The 23,110-nt window shown below is 40.7% G+C and overlaps 1 protein-coding gene across 13 annotated transcripts in view; it reads left to right on the top strand.

Moving 5' to 3' along the window:
- KLF7 (KLF transcription factor 7) overlaps window positions 1-23,110 on the top strand; it is a 473,743-nt gene that overhangs the window by 433,356 nt on the left and 17,277 nt on the right. The window lies entirely within an intron of this gene.

Below are 23,110 nucleotides of genomic sequence, written 5' to 3'. Positions count from 1 at the left end.
TTTTGTTGCAGGCAGGAAACCAGAAGCCATCCTTAGTTGAGAAAGAATTTGACTGCCATGGTAGAGTATTGCCTAGTTAGGTGTCTTAGGGTATCTAATATCTAATAGACCTTGCTATTTTCCTAGCAGGGATGTTTTGTAATAAGGACTATAGTTTGTTCTAATATTGAAGCCGATGTTAAATGAGAGTGGTTCTAGGAGTCTAGCAGATGCCCTAAAAAATGTAGGATTCTGTCTGTGTCCTAATGAATAGAACCAACAAAAAGCTTGACTCTGATACATATTCAAGTGTAGAAGAGCACCAAGATATGGTAGGAAATATTTTAGAATAACTGTGCAGTAGTCCTGTTTAAAAGGTTTCTGTCTTCATTTTGTGTGTTTATGTAGTTTAATGTCATCTCATGGAATTCGTTGCTTGATTATGAACTTATAACATGGTGTTTGGAATCCCCTTACTATGGGATATGCAACATCCTTTGCCTGTACTGAACTTCTGTTGCAGAAAGGAAATAATGATCCCTCATATTGAATTCTCAGTTGGTCATGAGCCTGTTGAAACTAGTATTGGTATTTTAAAAAGAGCAACAAAAGATACATCTCCCTTCCTTGATATGGGTAATAAGACATTTTATGTTCCTAGTGTTCAGGAGAGAATGTCAGAAAATCAATATGAATAAATTCAAGTACACAGAGGATTCACCCTATTTGAAAATGTAATGTGTGGCAAAATGACAGTATGTATTAAATTTTTTTGTTTCACTTGCATGTAAATATTAGCGTTTAGAAAAGGTACCATCGGCTACTTAAAAATTTAGGCAGAGGGCAATTTGCTGGCTTTTTGTTTTTTTCATTCTTTGTTGTTGTTTAGTGTCTCAAGGCTTACAACTAAACTGAATTTGAAACTAAATACTGTCATTACAGAAGATTTTTCCTGAGTTCTTCCAATTTCTCTGGGGACAAAATAATGGTCGCTGGAAGCAGTGGAGAAACAGTAATTAGGGCAAATAGTAATACTGTGCGTGATTGAGAAAAACGTGAGAAGGGGAAGGGGAAAATGCAACAGACAGACTTGTACGTCTTGTTACTAGGAAACCACATCAGCATTAAATACAGTGTGCTAATTGGCTATCCTGTTTCTTCCTGGGTACCAGCCTGGGCCTGCTACACAGCTGTTTCTGCTCTTTCTGGTTGCTAGGTAACTGCATCATTTTCCCCCCCACCCCCCACCCCACTTTGTATTCTGGAGGGTAATTGGCTACTTCTGCTCCTGGAGTTGCTGCTGGGTACCAGTCTGGGCCTGCTGCTCTGCTGTTTTCCAGAGGGATTTAGCCAGGGGGGAGGGGAGGAAAAGGGAGAGGAAGATACGCTGGCAATTAATGGAGCATAAGTGCAAATTCTACACATTGTCTGGCACCTGCGGCCCCTCAGCCTGCCTTCTCAACTAAATCCTTTAGCTATGGAAACACATTAAAGTCTTGAAGTCTTGGCATACCTTATAAATATAGTTTAAAGGAAACAAGACATTGAAGACATCACTTAAATGACAGCTTTGGTCTTCTTCAGGAAAAAAAACTGGCAAAATATTATATACCTGTATTTTGATATGAGTAGTAATAGAATTTGTGCAGATATTAAAAATACTTTATAACAAGACAGCATCTTTAACATCTTAAGGATAGTGCCACCTTATTTCTTAAGCAGACCAAATTATTCTGTAGCCATTCTTCTTGATATCAGAGTATAAAGTAGGAAATAGAATGGACTAAACGCATTATGGGATTTTCCCAACTGTATTATTATGAAGGAGTAAAGGGAGGCTTCTAGACCCTTGACTTTCCTATTATGGGTTTTATTCCTTTGATGTGCACAGCACGTGCCCAGGTGCTTTTCACTGGGACATTGCATTTACGTGGCAACAACACATTTTGCACCATAGCTGCTTTCCTGATGGCAGATGAACAAATGTGATGCAAAATCTAAAATCAATTTTGTGATTTAAAAAACAAGTAAAAAGGTAATTACTTTATATATTGTTGTCCTCTCTTGTTGAAGTAGAAGTTGCCATTTCATCATTATTGAAATTCTCACTGGAAGTGTGATAAGGAAGATTCTTTAGAAGTGAAGTGGTGCTCCAAGGAGATTTCACTTTAAATGGTTGAGAAAGTGTATGTAAATTGGGGCCCCTTGAAGAGGCAGCTTTATTCCCTTGGGAAGGAGCTGTTTTATTGAGAAAACTCAGAGCATGTTGTGTGACTGTGCACAGAAATAGTTAGCAAAGGCAACTCTTATTTGACACTAATGACTGTTACTGGTTTCCCATACTAATGAGATTCACCATACCCTATCACAATTGAAGCAGGAGGAGGCCTAGGCTGAGCTGCAAGCCCTTCCACCATAAGATAAATTCAGGCTTTATGGAATCATTTCTACTTAAAGTACCCCTAACATAGGCAGAAGGCCTCCAGCTACGCTAGGTGATTGCGAGAAGATCGCACTGTTAACACTTATCTAAAGGAAACCAGCTAACCGTTAGTAGTGTTCAAATTGCAAAAGAAAATCTTGTTATCAAAGAAAAACTTACAGAAAGGTATAATATTATTTCTGCTATCTCTATTAAAAGGACCGGTTGTTAATCACTCAAAAGCATTTGCCCATTAAATGAATTAGCCATTTACTTATGAAGAACCATCAGAAGTCAGAATATCCCTTTGTCACTTGACAAGTTTTATATTCTGACTTTGAGAGGGGGGTGGTTTTGTTTGAGTATTTCATCTTTGTTGACAGCAGACTGTCAGAATAACAACTTTGCAAGTATATTATGGATTGTCCCTATTTGACTTAAGCAGGATACAGATTGAAAAGTTCAAAAAAGTCTGGGGAGTTTGTCTTACCCAACCCTCTTCACCGGTTTGTCTTTACCCAACCCTCTTCACCGGTTGATTGGATGTGGTTATACAGCCTCACTGTGCCTCTGGCAAGACCCTGGAAACCCAAGGCAGGGGTCTTTGAAGGCAAAAGTGGTCATGGTTACTAACCCAGTGATAAATGAACATCAGTGCATACTTCTGAGCTTCCTCTCATTGTACTATTCTGGGAGAGCAAATCTTTTTTCTTTTGATGTCTCCATGTTTAAAGCAATAGTGAGAGTGCAGGCATACAAGCAAGCATGCTTTGGGGAATGAAGAAAGGAGGTATTCCATGGAGCTGCTTCAACCCCTGGTTCTCCTCAGTCCTGAAAACCTGCTTTGCTAATTCTCATGGCCACACAAAACTGCTACCTTTGACATCAAGCAAGCCGGTTGACAAAATTTTAAAGGACGAATCTGATGGCTGCTAGTCCTCCGGCAGGGCTGCTGCTAAGCCATAATATGCTTTTGTGTGAATTAGAAAAAGGTACCCTTTGCATGGGGCAGCTTCCCTGTGCTTGAGGAGCAGAGCCAGATTCAGCCCCTCTCAGCCTGTAGCTGGACACCCTGTGCTCAAAACCTTATGTGGCCTGTGTGCACTGGGAGAGCATTCCACACAGATGGGCCTTTCCTGAACTTTTAAGAACTTCTGAGGCTAAGAAGGGCATAGCAGGAATGGGAGAGTCACACAATGGTTCAAGGAGGGTATTGGGACATCCTGTCAATGTCTGAAGAGGCCATTAAGTGTGACAGCAAATCTTTTGGTCTAGCCACTCTCCCAAAATGTGAGATCATTAGTTGCCTAATGTGGTGGTTGTCAACCAGGGGAGATTTTGTCCCTCAGGGAACATTTAGCAATGTCTGGAGACATTTTTCATGGTCATATCTGGGGTTGGGGGTATGCTACTGGCATCTGGGAAGTAGAGGGCAGGGATACTGCTAAGTATCCTACAATGCCCAGGACAATTTCCACAGCAAAGGATCATGTGGGCCCAAGAGTCAACAGTGCCAAGGTTGAGAAACCCTGGCCTAATGCAACCTTAGCTGTCTTCTTCTCTGTAGGTTGCTCTGAACCACTTGCAAAACATTTCCTAATCCTTTTAAGATGACCCACCCACCAGGTCTTGCCCTCTTCCCTTTTATGATCTTTAACAATATTGACGAAATGAAAATATTGCATTATTTATTATTTCTGTCAGGACTTAGATGATGTGCCGCTTTTCCCCTTATGATAAGAAAGAAATCTCCCTACTTCCACTAAATGCTTAACCTTCTAGATTGAAGATTCGTGATTGTGACTCTTCCTGAGCCTCATGCCCTCCCCTTTTGCAGAAGGCTCCTGACCTGTAATAATTTGAGATTTTGGTGAGGCAGAGGTTTGATCACATCAGCTGCCAGGCTGGTATGTGGGAGGGAGGTGCTTTGCCAGGAAATGGGCCTAGCTGACCAGGCGCTGAAGAGCCACACCGTCATATGGTATTGTCATTCTCCCCCTGGGTACAGTGGCCTTGCTGAAATGTAACAGTTGCTTCCTCGTTACCAAAAAGAAGATTAACTGTTAGTGAAGAAATAAGAGTGATGTGTTTTCCATGGGAAAATAAAACTTGTATTGGGAAAACTGTATATTGTGCTGGTATTTGCTACCTCAGTACATTTCCTGCTATTCACTGTTCTGGTTCGCACCAGCACCATGAGGAGCATACTGGAAGCTTTTTGAGTTCTTAGGGAGAAAGGTGCTATTTCAGGTAAAAGGATTTAAATTGCCTTATCTAATGGACACATACTTTATGTCTGCATTTTGTCAGGAGCTGTGAATTATGCATTGGCCCTTTCAGCTACATTCACATGCGTAGAAAATAACATTGTCAGACGTGTCATCCCCAGATACAATGGACAATATGCTATTATAATTGTATGGCCTTGTCCTTGCCGTTTGGAGATAATACTGCTGACTTTATTCCTCTCATACATGTGAATGTGGCTGTAGGGAGTACGTGACACCTGTGGCTTTTACATATATTAGCTTATCCATTGCCACTTGAAGAGATTGCCATTAGTGAGCTGGCCTTGTGGGGTCATGCTAAGTGCCATGTTTTGGATCACAGTTGTTATTGGACCTTAGTTTTAGACCCAGTAGGGGATTAGTAATATTATCTTGATGACCTGAAGATGCAGTGGGTTACTTAGCTTCCCAGAGCAGATGTGCTAAAGAAAGGGTAAGCTGAGGCATTCCTACTCAGATCAGCTTTGGGAGTAAGAAGGCAATTGGGTACCAAGCCTGGGAATGGCTGCTTCTATGTTAGTGCATTACCCAAGTAAGCAATAATAATATCACTTGTATTGATCTTTACAGTTGCCAAGTGTTTCACATACATCCTTCCATTTAACCTTCACTTACCGATGGGGTAAGTCTTTTCATTATACCCATTGTACAAATAAGGGAACTGAGGCTCAAAGAATCATTTTTCAAAGGTTTCACTGCTGAACCATCACAGAGCCTGCCCTACTCTGTTTTTCCTTTAGAGATCAGTTATTTCTTTTGGGGGCCTAAGTTGAAACAATATAAATGAATTCAGTTTTGTTTATGGTTCAGACAAATAAATGGCTTACTATTTGTTGTTATTTTACTTGTTCAGTATAACTACTAATTCAGACTAGCTAAGAAAACTGAGTGATTATCTTGTATATTCCTACATTCTGTCTACTTTGGTTGAACTTAAGAATCCTTGATCTTAGTGTTCCCCTATTTTAAGAAAGAAAGCTGGTTTTGAAGATGCAAACAAATGCAAGGTATTGATTTTTGAAGTGATATCTCAGTACTACTGCATTTGCATATTTTAGATAATTCTTGATGAGAAATAGCAAATAGAAACTTTTCTCTGAACCCCTTGAAAGAAAGCGTCTTAGCAATCCTCTTTATTACTAAGCTGGAAAACCCAAATGGAGATGCCTTAAAGAATTCAAAGGAAGCTATGGATGGGTAGATCTTGGTATGTGAGTTGTATGCTCCTCTCAGTTACACCAGAGCTTTGCTAGGTGAGGTTGAAGAAATGATTTCTGTGCCTTTATTTTTGTTTGTATGGTAAGTGTGGAATTCAGGATAATTTTATCTTTGTTTTTGCCCAGTTATTTGAGGATATTTATAATGGGTTAGAAGTCTTAAGAATAAAAACCCTTGGTAAATATAGGAATTGTAAGTCTATTCATGGGCATAGATCCCAAACTCAGGTTATGATTTTGCTTGATATGTGCAGCAGTCTCTCTTCTGAATTCAGAAAAGCACACAATGAAGAAGAATAGCTGCTTTCTAGCATTCTGCCAAAAGGATCTACAGGAACTTCAGAGTGATGGGCACTTATATTATATCCAGAGATCTGAGGAAAGAAAAGGTATTAACACCAAAAGACAAATTCCTGGAAGGCTGAAGGAATAACACACATTGCCCCTGAGGGCTCCACTCTTTTGAGGATTGTTTGTCTGTAGATATTTTTGTGTGTGATCCTGTGTTCCCATACATCTTTGTATTTTCAAACTTCCCCTTTTTTTATTTCATTCTACCTGCCATGGAAATAACCTTAATAAATCGTTAGAATTGGCGGGCCCCCCCAACCCAATTTGATAATAGCCTTTTCCTTGCTGACAGTTGGCTACTAAGCATTTAGAATGCTTTCGAACCCACCTGTGTATCTTTCTCCCCCCTCTCACGGTTAGATGTTAAAGTTTGTCTTGTTTTGTTTTGTTTTGTTTTTGTGGTTTTCCTGGTGTGCATCTTATCCAAAAGGAATAGTTAATGAGCAAAGCCAGAAAGAATCCTTTGCAGCCAGGGAAAACTTTTCATACATCCTTCCCACTCCTGTCATTGTATGAGCTACAAGGACCATAGGTACAAAGCTTGTGGGATCAATTACCACAAGCTCACCGTTAAGCATTTTTTAAAAAATCTGTTGCAAGAAGAGTAAAGCAATAATTAAAATTAACTGAACAGCTTTTGCTCTATTGGGGCGTTAAATCTTTGTGTAAACACAATCACGTTGTGCAAACATAGGTCTTTTTAGTTGGGTGATTTAGACAGCGAACCCACTGAAGTTTTGAGGTCTCTGGGTCAAGGGCCCATTTCGACACGGTTTGAGAGGTCACCTGCTCATTTGTGTCTGTGTTCTGCAGACAGAACTGTGAGCTGGTATGGTTCCTTGCCCACCGCAGCACAAAGAAGAGCCGGCTGGCATTTGGCAGATAGCGGTCTGTGACGAGGGGGAAGGAAATTGCACACAAAGCAAGACGGCTGCACACAGGAGCCGGTGGGGAGTGCTTAGGAACCTCTGGGGCCCAGGCAATGATGTGGCTTGAAGGTGGAGAAAACAGCAGTTATAAAATATAAATGTGTTTATTATTACACTGGGCCTATGCTATATAATTTTACATACACTCATATTTGTGATTTACGGCCACAGCTCCATATGGAGGAGAAGCTTGCTGATTTCCCCAAATTGATAGGGATGCCGCTGAAGATGATCAGATTGGTAGGAGCAGTAGCTGAGAAAAAGTGGCTCCTAAAACAAAAAAGATTGGGGTGGGGGAACTGCTGTGTCAGAGGCATCCTTTGTTCATTTATTTTGATAAGCAGAGCTTGGCTTTAATTATTCATGATAACGCTTGCCCTGGAAGGAGCAGGCCTCCGATGCCACAGCAGCTGTGGGGGTGCTGTTTGGTTCTCTGTGCAGTTAACACCAAATCAACCCACCTCGCCTTTCTTGAGATTTGTCATGCTTTCACCTGTGAGAGGTGAGATGCCCTGAAGTTTTGTTTACACCTGATATCCCTTCCTGGGGGCAGGTATTGACGTGGCTGGAGTGGAAGAGAAAGCCTGAATGATAACAGCCATTTCATGAAATCCTTACAAGGTAGGTGGTGATTTTCCCATTTTAGGCATGAGAACATGGAAGCCTAGAAGATCCCAAGAGTAGACACGCCCAGCTTATAAGTGACCAAGCTGGCTTTCGAGTCTGGGTCTGACTCCAAAGCCTGTCCCCTGCAGCATTACGCAGGCATTTCCTAGAGAAAAGGCCAAGAAAGGGACAGTGGAGCAGACCCCACCCTTCTTCCACCCCAGTCCATCCCACTCTCTGTGCTTTCAGCCTATTTCCCGGTCGTAGCATCCATTACCATCATTTCCGACAGCTTTCCAAAGTGTTTCTTGACTTGGCAAAATCTTGAGGCACTTCTTCTGGGAGCTCTTCAGAAGGAAAGCACTTTGGAACAGCATGCATGAGTTCCAAAGTCCCCAGAACATGTATGATTCATGCCTCTTGCAGGGGAACTTCATGGAGAAAGGCTGTTGGGACCCTAGGATACTTGATTGACCATTTTTTTTCATAGATACATAAATACCAGAGGATGAATGCTGAATGGCCCATCCACTCAGCTCATAGCAAAACCCTGGGAGGCATCCCTGATAGATGTCCTTTCAATCAATTTTTTTTTCATCTCATGGGCACTGCTTTCTAAATATGTTTTACATTTGTTTGCTTTTCTCCATCTCTGCTGTAATAAGCAAAGTCATTTGTGTTTCAGGCACTATCTTCTTTCTCCTGGGCAGTTGTAGAACCTCCTAGAAGTTGTAGAACTCTCCCCACATTGGCTCATTGCCTTTGGCAGCCCATTCTCCATTTTGTAGCCAGAGTAATGTTTTGAAGTTCAATTCTGATCATGTTATGCCTCCGTTTAAAAGCTCACAATGGCTGCCATTGTTCTTAAAGTACAAATTCTTGAACATGATCTCTTAAGACCGCTTTCCAATAGAAATGTAATGTGAGCCACATATATAATTTTATATTTTCTAGCATGCACATTTAAAAAGTAATTAACCATACTAATTAGTTCTAATACTGTATTTTATTTAGCTCAATATATCCAAAACATTATCATTTCAACATGTAAATAATTGATAAACAATTATTAATGAGCTATTTTACATTTCTTTATCTCTTTCTTCTATTGGAAAGCCTTCAAAATCTGGTGCATATTTTACACTTAGAACACATTCAGTTCAGAGTGCTCACATTTTGGGTACTCGGTAGCCACCTGTGCTAGGGTGTAGGAGACTGGATTTTGCAGGTCTGTTTAAGTCCTTTCACAGTCTGGCCACTGCCTGTTCTCTCAGTCCCTGCAGAGCACACAAACTGGTACTCCTCTTTGATCAGCTTCTTGGTGAGGTGTGGGAGAGAATGTAGCAGAGGGGTGAGAGGACCTCACCCCTGCTAATGAACTGGAGGAAACAGCCCAACATGGAGCCATCCACGTTGTACCCTTCTGCAGGGCTTTCTGGCACAGCAAATAGGATGGACTGTGATGGAAGAAGGGTGGGGTCTTTTGCTTCTGTGTCCCTTTCTTGGCTTCTAGAAAACCCCAGCATGATGGTGCAGGAGAACAGGCTTTGGAGTCAGACCCAGACTTAAAAGTCAGCTCAGCCACGTAGTAGCTAGGTATCTATCCCTGGGCTTCCATGTTCCCCTCCCTAAGATGGAAACGTCACCACCTACCTCGCAAGCCTTCTGTGAAATAGCACAGGTAAAGCACCATCGGGCTGCCTGATATGTAAAGAACATGCCAGGAACAGGGATGTTATTACCTGGTGTTTCTCCTTCACTCCAGCCCAGTCAGTACCTACCCCTCAGAAAGGGGCGGCAGGTAGAAATGAAGCTTCAGCTCATCTTATGCTGAGGTATGGGTTAAGAATGAAATCCTTGCTTTGCTGTTGGCCTTGGGGGTTTCCATTTTTGGTTTATGTAGAACTTGTTAAGTGACACAGATTTTTTTGAGAAGGTAAGGGAATGAAATGAAAAAAATGCTGGTAAAGTTAATATGAGGTATTCTCTGAAAAAAAATTTTTCTACCCACACTAAGGTCTAGTAGTCAGTAGTACCGTTCTGTGAGCTGAAAATGAGACCATGGGTTCTAGGGGAGAGCAGATGAGTTGTAGTTTGCACTCCTGGCTTCATGTCTCAGTAGATTCGATTGCTTTGCTTATTCATTTTTAAAAAGTTAGAACAGCTATTATATAGGTGCATCTAAATAGTTCTGACATTCTTTCCAATTGAAACATTGTTTTATCAGAAAATATTTCCAAAGGGAATATGAGCATTGATTCCACTTCCATTGTTGCTGCTTATATAAAAGGCAGAGTGAGGTAGTGGTTAAGCATGTGGATTCTGAAGGTAAGATGGCCTGAGTTTCAGTCTTGACTGTACCACATGTAAGTTGGGTGAACTTGGGGAACAGCTTTATTTCTCCAACCCTCTATTTCCTCATCTAGAAAATGGGGAGGGATAATAGCATGGGGGCTGTTGAGAGAATTAGAGGACAGAATATACATAAAGCCCTTAGGTTCTGTAGTGCTCAGCATGTAGTGAGAGCCCAGTAAATATTAGCCAACAGCTAATTTTACTTGGATTTAAAAAACCCTATCACCCATTGAAGGTGGGTGGAATTGGACCACAAGTCTTGGCTGATGTTGATTATTTGAGGTGTTTTCTCTACAGAGATGCATGTGTTGTCTAGTTTGTTACGTATAACATTTTGTACCTTTCCCCTACACTTAGTTTTCTACTATATGTATATCTACACGAGGAAAGAAAATATAGACATTTCATCAGAGATTGATTCTGCCACTCACATATTCGTATATCTAATAGAAAAAGCCAAATATATCTCAGCAGATGAGATATGAGATGTAGTAAGATATGCACCATATTTTAGTAGTATATGGGCTTTGGGCAGTTTCTCTCCATATGGTATTGAGTTTGTACTGTTTGGTTAAAACCCTTTGGCTTTCTAATCAATGCCACATTTAAGTTGAGGAGTTGGGGCTTGAGGTCTTGTCTTGGATGGTTGAATGAAACACCGGCCTCTGGAGGTGGTCTGCTCCTAACATCTCAAACTGATCTCTAACCATCTTAGCTAGAATCAGGTGATTGCAGGCTCTTTATTCACCAGAAAGGTATATTCAGGTACTGGGTGTTAATATGAGCCACGTTGCATAAAGAAGGATTTTTGGATAAAATATTTTAATAATTGCCCTGCCTGTGTGGTGCTTTGCAGCATATGAAGCATCTGCACAGAAATCATCTCTCTTCACATTTCACAATAATCCTGTGAGGGCTATGCCAAAGAAGGGATTAGCTCTATTTTGCAGAGGAGGAAAGTGAGACTTACAGAGTAGGTAACTTTCCTGAGGGTGCATCATAAGTGGTAACAGCCAGGACTAGAGCACAGGTCTCCTGATGGTGAGTTGTGTGTGTGTGTGTGTCTGTTTTCCGGTAAACTGTACTTGTACACATGGGGCAACATCTCCAGAACTCTGACAACCTTCCTGGAGAAAAGAAGCGAGATTTCCTTTGTTCATGTATGTTATGCTTTGAATTAATTAGATCCTAAATGAAGCTTTTGTGACAAAGACCCAAGCTAACAGGAGCTTAAAGATGTAAGATTTCTTTTTCTCTTTAATATAAAGTCTGCACTGAGAACTGTCAGAAGCCCAAACTGCTTTCATTCTGTTGGTCACCCATCCCTAAGGTTTCCATTTCTGAGGTATTGCTCAGGTCCCTGCAATTCAAGATGGCTGCCACCAGGCCTGCTTTCCAGGAATCTAGTTTTCATGCAGATATTTCGAAAGTGAAAAGGGGAGGGGATGTCCCTACTTTTAAAAGTACAGCTTGATTGGCCGTGATGGCTCACACTTGTAATCCCAGCAGTTTGGGAGGCCAAGACAGGTGGATCACCTGAGGTCAGGAGTTTGAGACCAGCCTGGTCAACATAGTGAAACCCTGTCTCTACTAAAAATACAAAAATTATCTGGGTGTGGTGGCAGGCACCTGTAATCCCAGCTACTCAGGAGGCTGAGGCAGGAGAATCACTTGAACCAGGGAGGGGAGGTTGCAGTGAGCTGAGATAATGCCACTGCACTCCAACCTGGGTGACAGAGCAAGACTCTGTCTCAAAAATAAATAAATGAAAGTACAGCTTGACATTGCACTTGCCACTTCCACTCACGTCTCATCAGCCAGAACTTGGTCATATGTCAACAAGCAATTGCAAAGGAGTTTGGAAATACAGTCTTTATTCTGGGTGGCCATAAGCTGAACAAAAACCTAGGGATACTCTTACCTAGGGATAAGGGAAGAATGAATATAGAGGACAACTGGCAGTTGCTGCTATGCTTTTAGTCTTAATAATCCTTTTTAAAAAGCCTTTAATGCAGACATTTTAACAGAAAACTCTTGAGTTCTGAAATTCTAAATGTATGAAATGATAAGGGTAACATCCTAGTACATTGTAGTTTGTGGCATATTGCAAGATCAAAATAATTGCATGAAAACTAGGTTTCTGTGGAGTGGCTTAAGTTCTGAATGGAAACATAATTTACATTTTGCATTTCATGAGAATATTACATTACTGGAGTAATATTAAGTGACTGGGAAATTAATAACTTAAGCACAAAAGCATATGGAGTCAAATTAACTGCATCTTAATATTTCTTGCACCTCTTTTTCCCCCTTCCGAAGTATAAAGTCACATTACATTGACATTTTCCTCCAAGAATGCCTTCATTCTTCAGTAGAAGAATGAAGAGAAGGTATTTTGTAGCTGTGAGTTTAGTAAAGACAAAAATTAAGGCTGTTTGAGGTTAGAGGTATATAGGATGACAGATTGTGTGGGGGTGTTTCTACATATGTGGGTGTCAATATGTTTGTGCTGTTGTTTGCAGATTGGAGGGGAGGGCAGGGTGTGTGTGTGTGTGTGTGTGAATGTGAATGTAGATTTCACGGGTGGTTTCAGTCATTGTGTTTTCTTCCTAATGATTCCTATTAGGGAGCAGCAGAAAGAAGATGTAGGAAGATCTAGGTAGCTGCTTAAAGGAAGGTTTGGAGATGGACCAGTAGTATATGGGTATGTTCATTCAGCCAGGTTAATTGAGGGTCTTTGACATGTGTCCAGCATTCTAAGTCTTGGGAATACTAAGGTGAATAAGCCTGGCCTCTGCCCTTAAAGGGACCATTTGGTTTTGTGGAGCTACATAGAATGTAAACAGTTTACTCAAACAATATGATAGTCTCTTCTAGAGGAAGTTAGGTGAGCAGAAGAAAGGAGTGCCCAACTCTATCAGAGTCCATCTAGAGCCACTTCCCACAGGATATGCTTTGGAAGTACTAGGACCACACATTGTGCCAGGCCCTGAGGGCACAACTATGCACAGATGTGAGGTCTGGCCTCAAGCGAGTCAGTCTCTTGAGGGGATAGTTCGTCACCAAGATTCCTCAGGGTTTGGCATTACCACCTCTTCAGTCCATTCTTAAGGGTCCTCCTCACATACTTACCCTTAGCCTCAGGATGATAAACCACTATCTCTTATCTCTGGGCCTTTGTGCATGCTGTTCCTTCTCCAGGAAATACTTATTGCCCTTGTCCTTGGTGTCCTTCAAGTTTCAGGAAGGCTGATCGTCTCTGGGACACCTGCCGTAATAGTGCTACCAAGTCTTAGGGATTTTCTGTTTCACATGTCCACGTTACACACATCTGTCAAACACATTGAGTCTCATGTTCTTTGTATGTATGCGTGGTGCTTTCCTAACTGGGAGCTGCTCTAACGTGAAGAGCCTTTCCATTTAGCTTTAATCTCTAGCAGTGTCATTGGTTGGCATATATTAGAACCAACAATTAATGCTGGTTGAATCTAACTTGTCACACTGAAGAGACTGTTTCTTTCATTGCCAGTGAGTTAGACCAGAAGTCTAAGTATTTGACTTTTCCTGTTTACCCGTGGACAGGGATGAAGTGTTTCGGAGATAATGCATGTTAGGGTTTATGAATCTGGAAGGTAAGGTGGTAACAAAGCTTTTCGTGCTGTTGGATTTTGATGGTCTGATGTCTCAGTTAGCAAACATTGTATTGAGTGCCTGTTACAGTGTGTCTGAGCCTGTGCTAGACTTTGTGCCTGATTACAAAGAGGCCAATGAGAAAGTTTCTAGCCCAGTGCCTGGACATACACTAGATACTTAATCAGCATTTATTCCACTGGGGGTATAAGGTGTCCTTGTTTTAAAAGCACTTTTCATTTAATGTGTGTGAGGAGAAGCAGGGCAAGGGACCAAGGCATAAAAAGATAAATATCTACAGGAAATAGTAAATAACTGGCCAAAGAGTAAAAACTTAGATAAAGGTATAGTTTTCTGAGGAAGAGGAATCCTTGCGGATGGGGTGACATGTGGAGAATAAGCACATTCTGAGCAGGGGACATCCCAGCAAGTGAGAAAGGCTTGGGCGGGAGTTGGGGAGCGGGGGCTGTCTAGGGATGTTGGAGACTAGAGGGTTATGTAAGAAGTGATGGGTGATAAGGTAGAAAAATAAGTGACATGGTTTTGTGTACATCTTTTCCTAAGTACATAGGCAGTGGTATGTGAAGAGCATCTATCCTTGATTATTATGTGTCAAAACAAACAAATGAAAATTTTTTGGGGGGGTTACTCTTTTCTTAGGCTTTATATTTGAGTAAGGTACATATTTGGGTTGCTTTAGCTAATGGGGAAATTTAGTCTCTAAAAAAATGTTTAATCATCTTGGAAGAGAATTATGTAGACATATTGATGTTTTAAATCCTCACTGATTTGATATTTGCCTCTAAAAAGCTCTAGAAAACTGGATTAATATCTATTCAACATGAATGGTAGCTGGTCCAGGGAGGGCCCTTCTCTCCATGATCTGGATATAAATTATCTAATTTGGGCTCTTCTTTTTTTGAGACATGGGTCTCGCTCTGTCATCCAGGCTAGAGTGCAGTGGTGCAACCACAGCTTACTGCTTACTGCAGCCTTGGCCTCCCCTGCTCAAGTGATCCTCTCACCTCAGTCTCCCAAGTAGCTGGGACTACAGGTGTGCACCACCATGCCTGGCTAATTTTTTAATTTTTTGTAGAGACAGGGACCTACCACATTGCCTAGGCTGGTCTCAAACTCCTGGGCTCAGGTAATCTGCCCGCTTTGGCCCCCCAAAGTGCTGAGATTACAGGTGTGAGCTACCACATCTGATCTCATTTGGGCTTCTTGAAGATTGATAAAATTGCCTTTTTTTTTTAAGTTTAGAGAAAATTACCATATGAGCTAGTGATATGGTTAAGCTACTTCTCTACCATCTGCATTTATATAATCAAGGAATATCAATTTTTGTTATCATTAGCTTAATTAAAACAAATTTAGGATGCTGAAGCCACTTACTTTATAGCTTCCAGAAGCAGATCTTAGGTGGTTTTTGGATTATCCTTTCTTGTGTTTTTTTTTTAATACCGTTGATCTATCTCTTTTCGTGTATATATATATATATATATATATATATATCTCACATATGTAGCAGAAAGTTAACTTTTATCCAAATAATAAATGATTTAGGTGTATATTTTCTAAATTTTTGGTTAGCAAAAAAGTAAAAAAGCAAAATTTAGTGTATCCAGGAAAGTAAATTAGACATTGTCAACTAATGTGATATGTACCAATGGGTGACCACCATGGGTCCCTGATCTGATAAGGCCTAGTTTAGTCTCCCCTCCCCACCTGTCCTGGCCCTCCATGTCCCTGCATTTTCTGTGGTTCGCAGACACACAGTCCTCTCACCTGCCCTCAGGCTTCCCAAAAGCCTCCCCAGTAGGGTGTTATGCAGACCTACCCTCCCTCAAAGCTGTGTGTTCTCCGAGTATCTTTTTCTTACTACGAACCTCCTTGCAAGAAAAATGAATTCCTTGGCTATACTCACCAGGAGTTGTACACCTGTTGCCAACCTCTGGAATTGACTGGATTTTTAGGGGAAGTTTCCTTTTCTATGTTGGTTTACTTCTACAGGGTGTACTTCTGATTTAGTGGTATCACTTTCAGAGTGATGCCTTGACATTACCCATGCTTGGAACATGCTGTTTGGAGTAAAAGTGAATTTTTTTCTCTTCATTCTGAAAATCTTTTAAGGTGATTCAAAAATTAATAGTTTGGGAATAGACACAGTGGCTCGCTCACACCTGTAATCCTAGTGCTTTGGGAGGCTGAGGTGGGAAGATCACTTCAGGCCAGGAGTTCAAGACTGGCCTGTGCAGCATTGGGAGGCATCGTCTCTACAAAAAAAAGAAAAAAAATTAGCCAGGTATGGTGGCACCAGAGCCTGTAGTCTCAGCTACTTTGGGAGGCTACTTTGGGAGGCTGAACTCAGGAGTTCAAAGTTGCAGTGAGTTGTAATTGCACCCCTGCACTCCAGTCTGGGCAACAGAGTGAGACTCTGTCTCTAAGGAAAATAATAATAATAATAATTAATAATAATAGCTTGGTCATTGTAGTAAGAGTCTGTTCCTGTATATGTCCTCTGCAGTATGGTGATCTTTACATTTGAAAACAAAAAACAAAGGCTGACTAAGCGTGAGTTTAAAATTAACGTTTTTTAATAATCAAATTTCTATTTAATACATCAAACTGAATTGTGAGAACTTGACTTACAGAGTGATAACATTGCTGCTAATTGGAAATAAAATGTTCTACAAATGAGTTTCAAACAAATTCACATGGTGTAGTTGTCATCTTGAAAGAGAAAGATTAATGTTTTAATAACATTTTTCTTCAAATTTAGTATATACCTAGCTTTTAACTTTATTGTAACTGGTAATCACCAAAATATATTTAAATTTCCATGATGACATTAAGTTTTATTTGGATTTAACTCCAAAAAAGCTGAGAAAAATAATTTTTGAAGTTAACCTTGAAAAAAGAATATAAACAAAGTAAAATGGAAAAAAAAGCAAGCAAATTAAACTTGTTGCTTAAAAAAAATAATAAATGTCGTTTCCCCAAATGATCATGCTTACCTGTTTCAAAACTTGAGAACATACAGCTTCAGGTATAAGTGTTGTTGAGGTCTAAATTCTTAAGTGAGTTTACAGTCTTTTGAAAATTACAGTAATATCTAAACAGTTATGAGTTTTTGTTTTGCCTTGTGTCGGGGTGGTGGGGAGCAGTGGTGTTTGTTGGCTAAAACTCTCTCAGCCCACTAGAAACTACTAGAATACTGCATACATTTTTAATTAAATAAAAAATAATTTTGTGGCATTCCTTGGGTTATGAGAAACATGGTACGGTGTTTGAAAACACATGTATTGGAATAACAAATTACACATTGCAAAAGTTCTTTAATTTTCAGCAGCTAAATTTATTTCAGCGTCTGGATTGGTAACTAATTTTCATGACCAACACAGTCTTCCTCCAACATTTCAAACAGATTCACCAAGAATCTAACACTTTGTCTCGAAATAAACATTTTAGAAAAAGTTAACAGTTGTTAAAAATGGCACATGACCCCAGAGGATTTCTTTAGTCCTGTGTATTTTCATGGCTGTGCTCCACGAGGCAGGTTGGGCTCCAGTTTGAGTCTTATAGAGAAGCCCTGTGCCTTTGCCCCGGACATACAGGTGACAAAGTTCTCTGTTTCCACATCTCTCACTGGCTTCCTGTGTGTCTGTAAACTCCCTGTTGATATCACCACTATGAATAGCAACTTTAATGACAAACATCATTAATAACACTTTTTATTCATTTGGGACTTTGTAACTGACCAGTCACTTTCAGGTACTAGGTTCCATCGAATCTTCATGACTATAGGGAAGTGGGACAGTTTTTTTTTTTTTTTAATTCCTTCCCCACACAGTTAAGAGCCATAAGTCCCTAAAGAAGTTATTAAATAGCTTTACAAGGCCACATTGCTATTATGTGGCAGAGCCAGAACTAGAATAATCTATTTTTTGATGCTGAGTTCATTTTATTTCCCCACTACAGCAGTGGTTCTTGAGGTGTGGTCTCTGGACCAGCAGCATCAGCATCATCTGGGAATTCGTTAGAAATGCAGATTCTTGGGCCCTCCCCTTGTGAATCAGACCTACTGAATCAGAACCTCTCAGGGTGGGGTTCACTAACCTGTGTTTTAAACAAGCCGTTTAGTGAATTCTAATAAGTTTGAGAACCACTGTGCTAGGGGACTGCTTATGGAAAGAGAGATGGATATAGGGGATGAGAACAATTTAAAGAGAAAAATTATTTTATATTTCTTAATGACACTTTTATGGTTTCAATATGTAAATAAGAATATTATCTGAGCATCTACTGTGTATAAAATTTGTGCTAGCCACTGTGGATAAAGTGGAGAACAAGTCAAATGTGGCCCCCTGTCCTCACAGAATTTACATCCTGGCCAGTGAGAGAGACTCCAAACATTCTATTAAGTTTGGGGGTGGGGTAGGGATCAGAGAAGAAGGCTTCTTTGAGCCTTTTGGTTTAATGACTGTTTCTTAAGAGCACCAAGCTGCTTCTGCTCCCAGGGCCTTGGTATGTGCTGCTTTTTAAACCTGCAAAGCTTTCTTCCGCCTGCACCTGGTTAACTCCTCCTTCGTATCTCGGCTTAAATGTCACTTCTTCAGATTCCTGAACCCATGCACAGAGATGCTAAAAACAGATTCTGATATGCAAGGTCTGAGATGGGAACTCGGAATCTGCATTTTTAATAAGTGCTTCAGGTGATCCTGATGCAGCAACAGGGAGGAGATCCCTCGAAACAGAGAAGGGCTGCTGTTGCGTTTGATGAGGCATTCAGGGTCTTGTACACAGCAAGGTTGATAGTAATGAGAATAAAAGCCAGGGGTGGGGAGGAGAGATTCCACAAAGGTGGAGTACTTGGACTTGTTTACTGAGTCCTTCCTCCCCTAGCTTTCTCACAGTTAAAAATAACTCTAAGATTTTGAGCCTGGGAGAGTGCTTCTACCATGGGTTGGAATGTAGAAATGGGAACACTGGTGTTCTAGGCTATGGGCTGGACATGGAGAAAAATACGGGAAGGATGAGCTTTTAAGCTTGAGTCGATGGGGTTTCTACATAGAAAATATATTTTAAACCAGTGCTGTCCAAAATAGAAATATATGCAAGCCACATATGTAACTTTAAATTTTCTAGTAATCTCATTTTTTAAAAAGTTAAATGAAAGGTAAAATTAATTTTAATATGTTTTACCTAAATTAATATATCTAAAATATAATCATTTCAACATAAAATCAATATTTAAACAGTTATTAGTGAGAAGTATTTTACATTCTTTTTTAATACTAATTCTTTGAGATCCAGTGTGTATTGTATGTTTCCAGGGTATCTCATGCTAAATTTTCAATGGTGAAAGTTAAATGCAGTTCTACCAAAATAAGAGTGTGAAATATTTTTACACTGCTTCAATTTTTTAATCTTAATTTTAATTAAGGTTAAATTAAAAGTTCAGTTTTTTAGTTACCTCAGCAACATTTCAAGCGCTCATTGCCATGTGTGGCTAGTGGCTACTATATTGGACACAAAACACAATTGTTGTCAGCAGTTGCAGTATTCAGTTAAAATCTTTTCTCACCTCTCTCCGTATTCTGAAGTAGGAGCTGTACCTCGTTGAGGATATGGTTTGAATTTTGGATTACAGATTTTTGAACAAACATTTTAAGGTGGTGAGGAGTAAACCTAACCCAGGCCCAGTTATTGTTTTTTAGTTGTTTTAAGAATAAAAACAGGCCGGGCGCAGTGGCTCACGCCTGTAATCCCAGCACTCTGGGAGGCCGAGGTGGGCGGATCATGAGGTCAGGAGATCAAGACCATCCTGGCTAACACGGTGAAACCCTGTCTCCACTAAAAATACAAAAAAATTAGCCGGGCGTGGTGGCTGGAGCCTGTAGTCCCAGCTACTCGGGAGGCTGAGGCAGGAGAATGGCGTGAACCCAGGAGGCGGAGCTTGCAGTGAGCCGAGAGTGCGCCACTGCACTCCAGCCTGGGCAACAGAGTGAGGCTCCGTCTCAAAAAAAAAAAAAAAAAGAATAAAAACAAATAGGGCAAATGTTTGCATGCTCTGTAAAGTGACTGGTGCACTGTGTAAACTCAGTTACTTGGAGCTCGCCTTTGGGTAAGCAAGTAATGGATGAATGAAAAAGCCACATGGATCATCAATGAGTACCTTTTAATTTATATAGTAGCTATTATAAGTGTTTTGGGAATTCTAGAAAAGAATTTTTATTTTCCATCAATCAGATATGCAAAAAACCTTGAAAAAAAAATATTTAAGACCCAGCTGGAATTTAAGAGGGGCTCTGAGTCAATTTTCCAAAGCAGATTCAGTGACTTAGCATAGGTATTTTTTAGTTGCATCACCTACACGTTGAGAAGACATTGACAAGCTATGGAGTGAAGTTTACCGGTTACTCTGTTTCCAGTGCTGAGAAAGCTTAGTGACACTTTCTCTACAATGTCTTTATTCTCCAGCTTGCTTAAATTCTCTAGTGCGACTGAGTGTGATGTGAAAGCAATTGATGGGTCTTTGCTGATTTCTTCTAGATGTACTAGGCAGCAATATTAACTCATTGCAAAGTATTCCTCTTTTCCAGTTTTCTTTTCCATTTCCTGATCTGCAGAGTTTCCAAATTCTTAATCCAAGTCCTCAAGACACTAGGACCTTGACATACCTAAATGTCTAGAACCACATTAAAAAAATAAGTAAATAAAAGGAAACAGGTAAAATTAGTCTTAACAGAAATCTAGGCAGGTCAAAATCCTAATCTCTTTAGAATTTGGATTAAGAATTTGAAATTTTGCGGATCAGGAAATGAACGCAGAACATTTGTATTAGTGAGTTTATTTTCAACAGATTTTAAACCTTGAGTGCACGATTCTGCCACGTGTTCATATTTTATGCTACACTCTCTATCTTAAAGGCAAATTTATAGCACAGTACTTTTGACATATCACTTATGCTCTCTCAAATACATCTTCAGAGATAAACATTACAAATGAGTTTCATAAAATGACGCACTTTGCTTCCCAGAGGGGATGTTGCTCAGGAGGCTAGGTTCCTATGTGTGAGATTAGGTTATAGGAAGTTTTCAGGATCCTCATCTTTTAGGCTGTGGAAGATAGGGAAGAAGTAGAAGTGATACTTGATGGTAAAGGAAAACTTACCACATTTTAGTCCATGTAAAAGAAGGATGTCAGATTTAAGCAACCAAGCAAACATTTCCACTCTTAAACCAGTTTAATACCTAGAAAGTGAGGGATTGGAAATCACACAGGCTATTCTGCCCCTCTAGGTGTACTCAGGTTTTTGTTGCAAATCGGGATGCTTTGTTAAATTCACTTAATGTATTGGACAGGATTGAGTCAAGCACTGCTTTAGTGCTGTTGGTATCAGCGCAAAATGGATGTCTGCATGAAGTTTATGCTCTGGTGAGGGAAACAGACTATAAATACACTCCAGCAATATGCAATTTCATTTCTTTTTATTTATTTATTTATTTATTTTTTATTTTTTTGAGACGGAGTCTCGCTCTGTCGCCCAGGCTGGAGTGTAGTGGCGCAATCTCGGCTCACTGCAAGCTCCGCCTCCTGGGTTCACGCCATTCTCCTGCCTCAGCCTCCCCGAGTAGCTGGGACTACAGGCGCCCGCCACCACGCCCGGCTAATTTTTTGTATTTTTAGTAGAGACGGGGTTTCACTGTGGTCTCAATCTCCTGACCTCGTGATCCGCCTGCCTTGGCCTCCCAAAGTGCTGTGATTACAAGCGTGAGCCACCGCGCCCGGCTTTTTTTAAATTTTTTTATTTTTATTTTTATTTTTTTTTGAGACGGAGTCTCGCTCTGTCGCCCAGGCTGGAGTGCAGTGGCGCAGTCTCGGCTCACTGCAAGCTCCGCCTCCTGGGTTCACGCCATTCTCCTGCTTCAGCCTCTCCGAGTAGCTGGGACTAAGGCGCCCGCCACCACGCCCGGCTAATTTTTTGTATTTTTTTTTAGTAGAGACGGGGTTTCACCGTGGTCTCGATCTTCTGACCTCATGATCCACCCGCCTCGGCCTCCCAAAGTGCTGGGATTACAAGCGTGAGCCACCGCGCCCGGCCGCAATTTCATTTCAAAGTAATTAAGTGCTATGGAGAAAGTGACAGAATCTGTTGTTTTACAGAGGATAGTGAAGGAAGTTCTCAAAGAGGAGGAGACATTCAGACAGAGACCAGAATGAAGTGAGGAAGCAAGAGTGTTCCAGGCAGAGCGAGGAGCCAGTGCAAAAGCCTCGAGGTGGGAGCCTGCAGGCAGGGCAGCAATGTGGTGAATCGGGGAGGGGAGCGCAGGAGATGATACTGGAGAGGTAGCCAGGAGCCAGATCATGTAGGCTGTACTATAGAGCCTTGCCTGGCTTTTGACTTTTTTTCTGAGAACGATAGAAAGCCATTGGAACATTTACACTTTAATTTCATCTTAACCTTTTTTGGGTGAATGTCTTTGGCAGTCTGGCAAAACCTGTGGAACCCTTTGCAGAATAATGTTTTTAAATGCATAAAATCCAGTGGATGTCAAAGAGACCATTTATATGGAAATATATAGACAAAGTCCCCCTGTAAGAGTCACTCATGCTCTGATTTACATTTTCAAAGGATTGCTTTGACTGTTGTAAGTAGAATAGACTGTAGGAGCCATGAATGGAAGCCCTAAGACCAGTGCGATGGTGGGGCTGAGAGCAAAGCTATTTTTATTTATCCTACAGGGCAGTGGCCAGAAGTAGGGTTGTGCAACACAGTCTTTTTGAAGGCAAGAAGAAATATGTATGACTTCTATTTATATTTAATTTATTCTCACTTTTAATTGGTCTATTGAGTATATATTTTATAATATCCTAATAAGACATTAGTACATCTGTGTGATTCATGAATAAGCCTACATATATCATAGATGCATGCTCAAAAAGTATTTATGGCAGTGTTTTTTGATCAGTCAATTCTGATGATCACGATATATGGAGAGTGACCCTGTAAGAAACTAACAAAATGTCACACTGGTTTAGACCACATTTCATTTCAGATGAATTTTGTGGGAGAACGCGAGTTCTTGACATGATTTAACCTCTCTAAATGTCAGTCCTGTTTCTCAAGCACCCTCACCTCTCCTTACGAGCCCTCATCTGGCTGTAAGTCTGTTTTCACCTGATGAGACTTACTGTCATCTCTGAGGTGGCATATACTCCCCCAGGGAAGCAAGTATCCTAGGGTTGTTGCCAGACAAAGTGGTTCTTAATATTCACGCTGAGATTTGGGAGGTCCTGAGGGTGTCCTCTGCCTCCAGCATTGTGAGC

The sequence above is a fragment of the Symphalangus syndactylus genome, chromosome 8, assembly GCF_028878055.3.
Source record: "Symphalangus syndactylus isolate Jambi chromosome 8, NHGRI_mSymSyn1-v2.1_pri, whole genome shotgun sequence".
In the NCBI taxonomy this organism is placed as follows: Eukaryota; Metazoa; Chordata; class Mammalia; order Primates; family Hylobatidae; genus Symphalangus; species Symphalangus syndactylus.
Note: the sequence above shows the minus strand (reverse complement) of the source record. Positions and strands in the feature narration are given on the sequence as shown.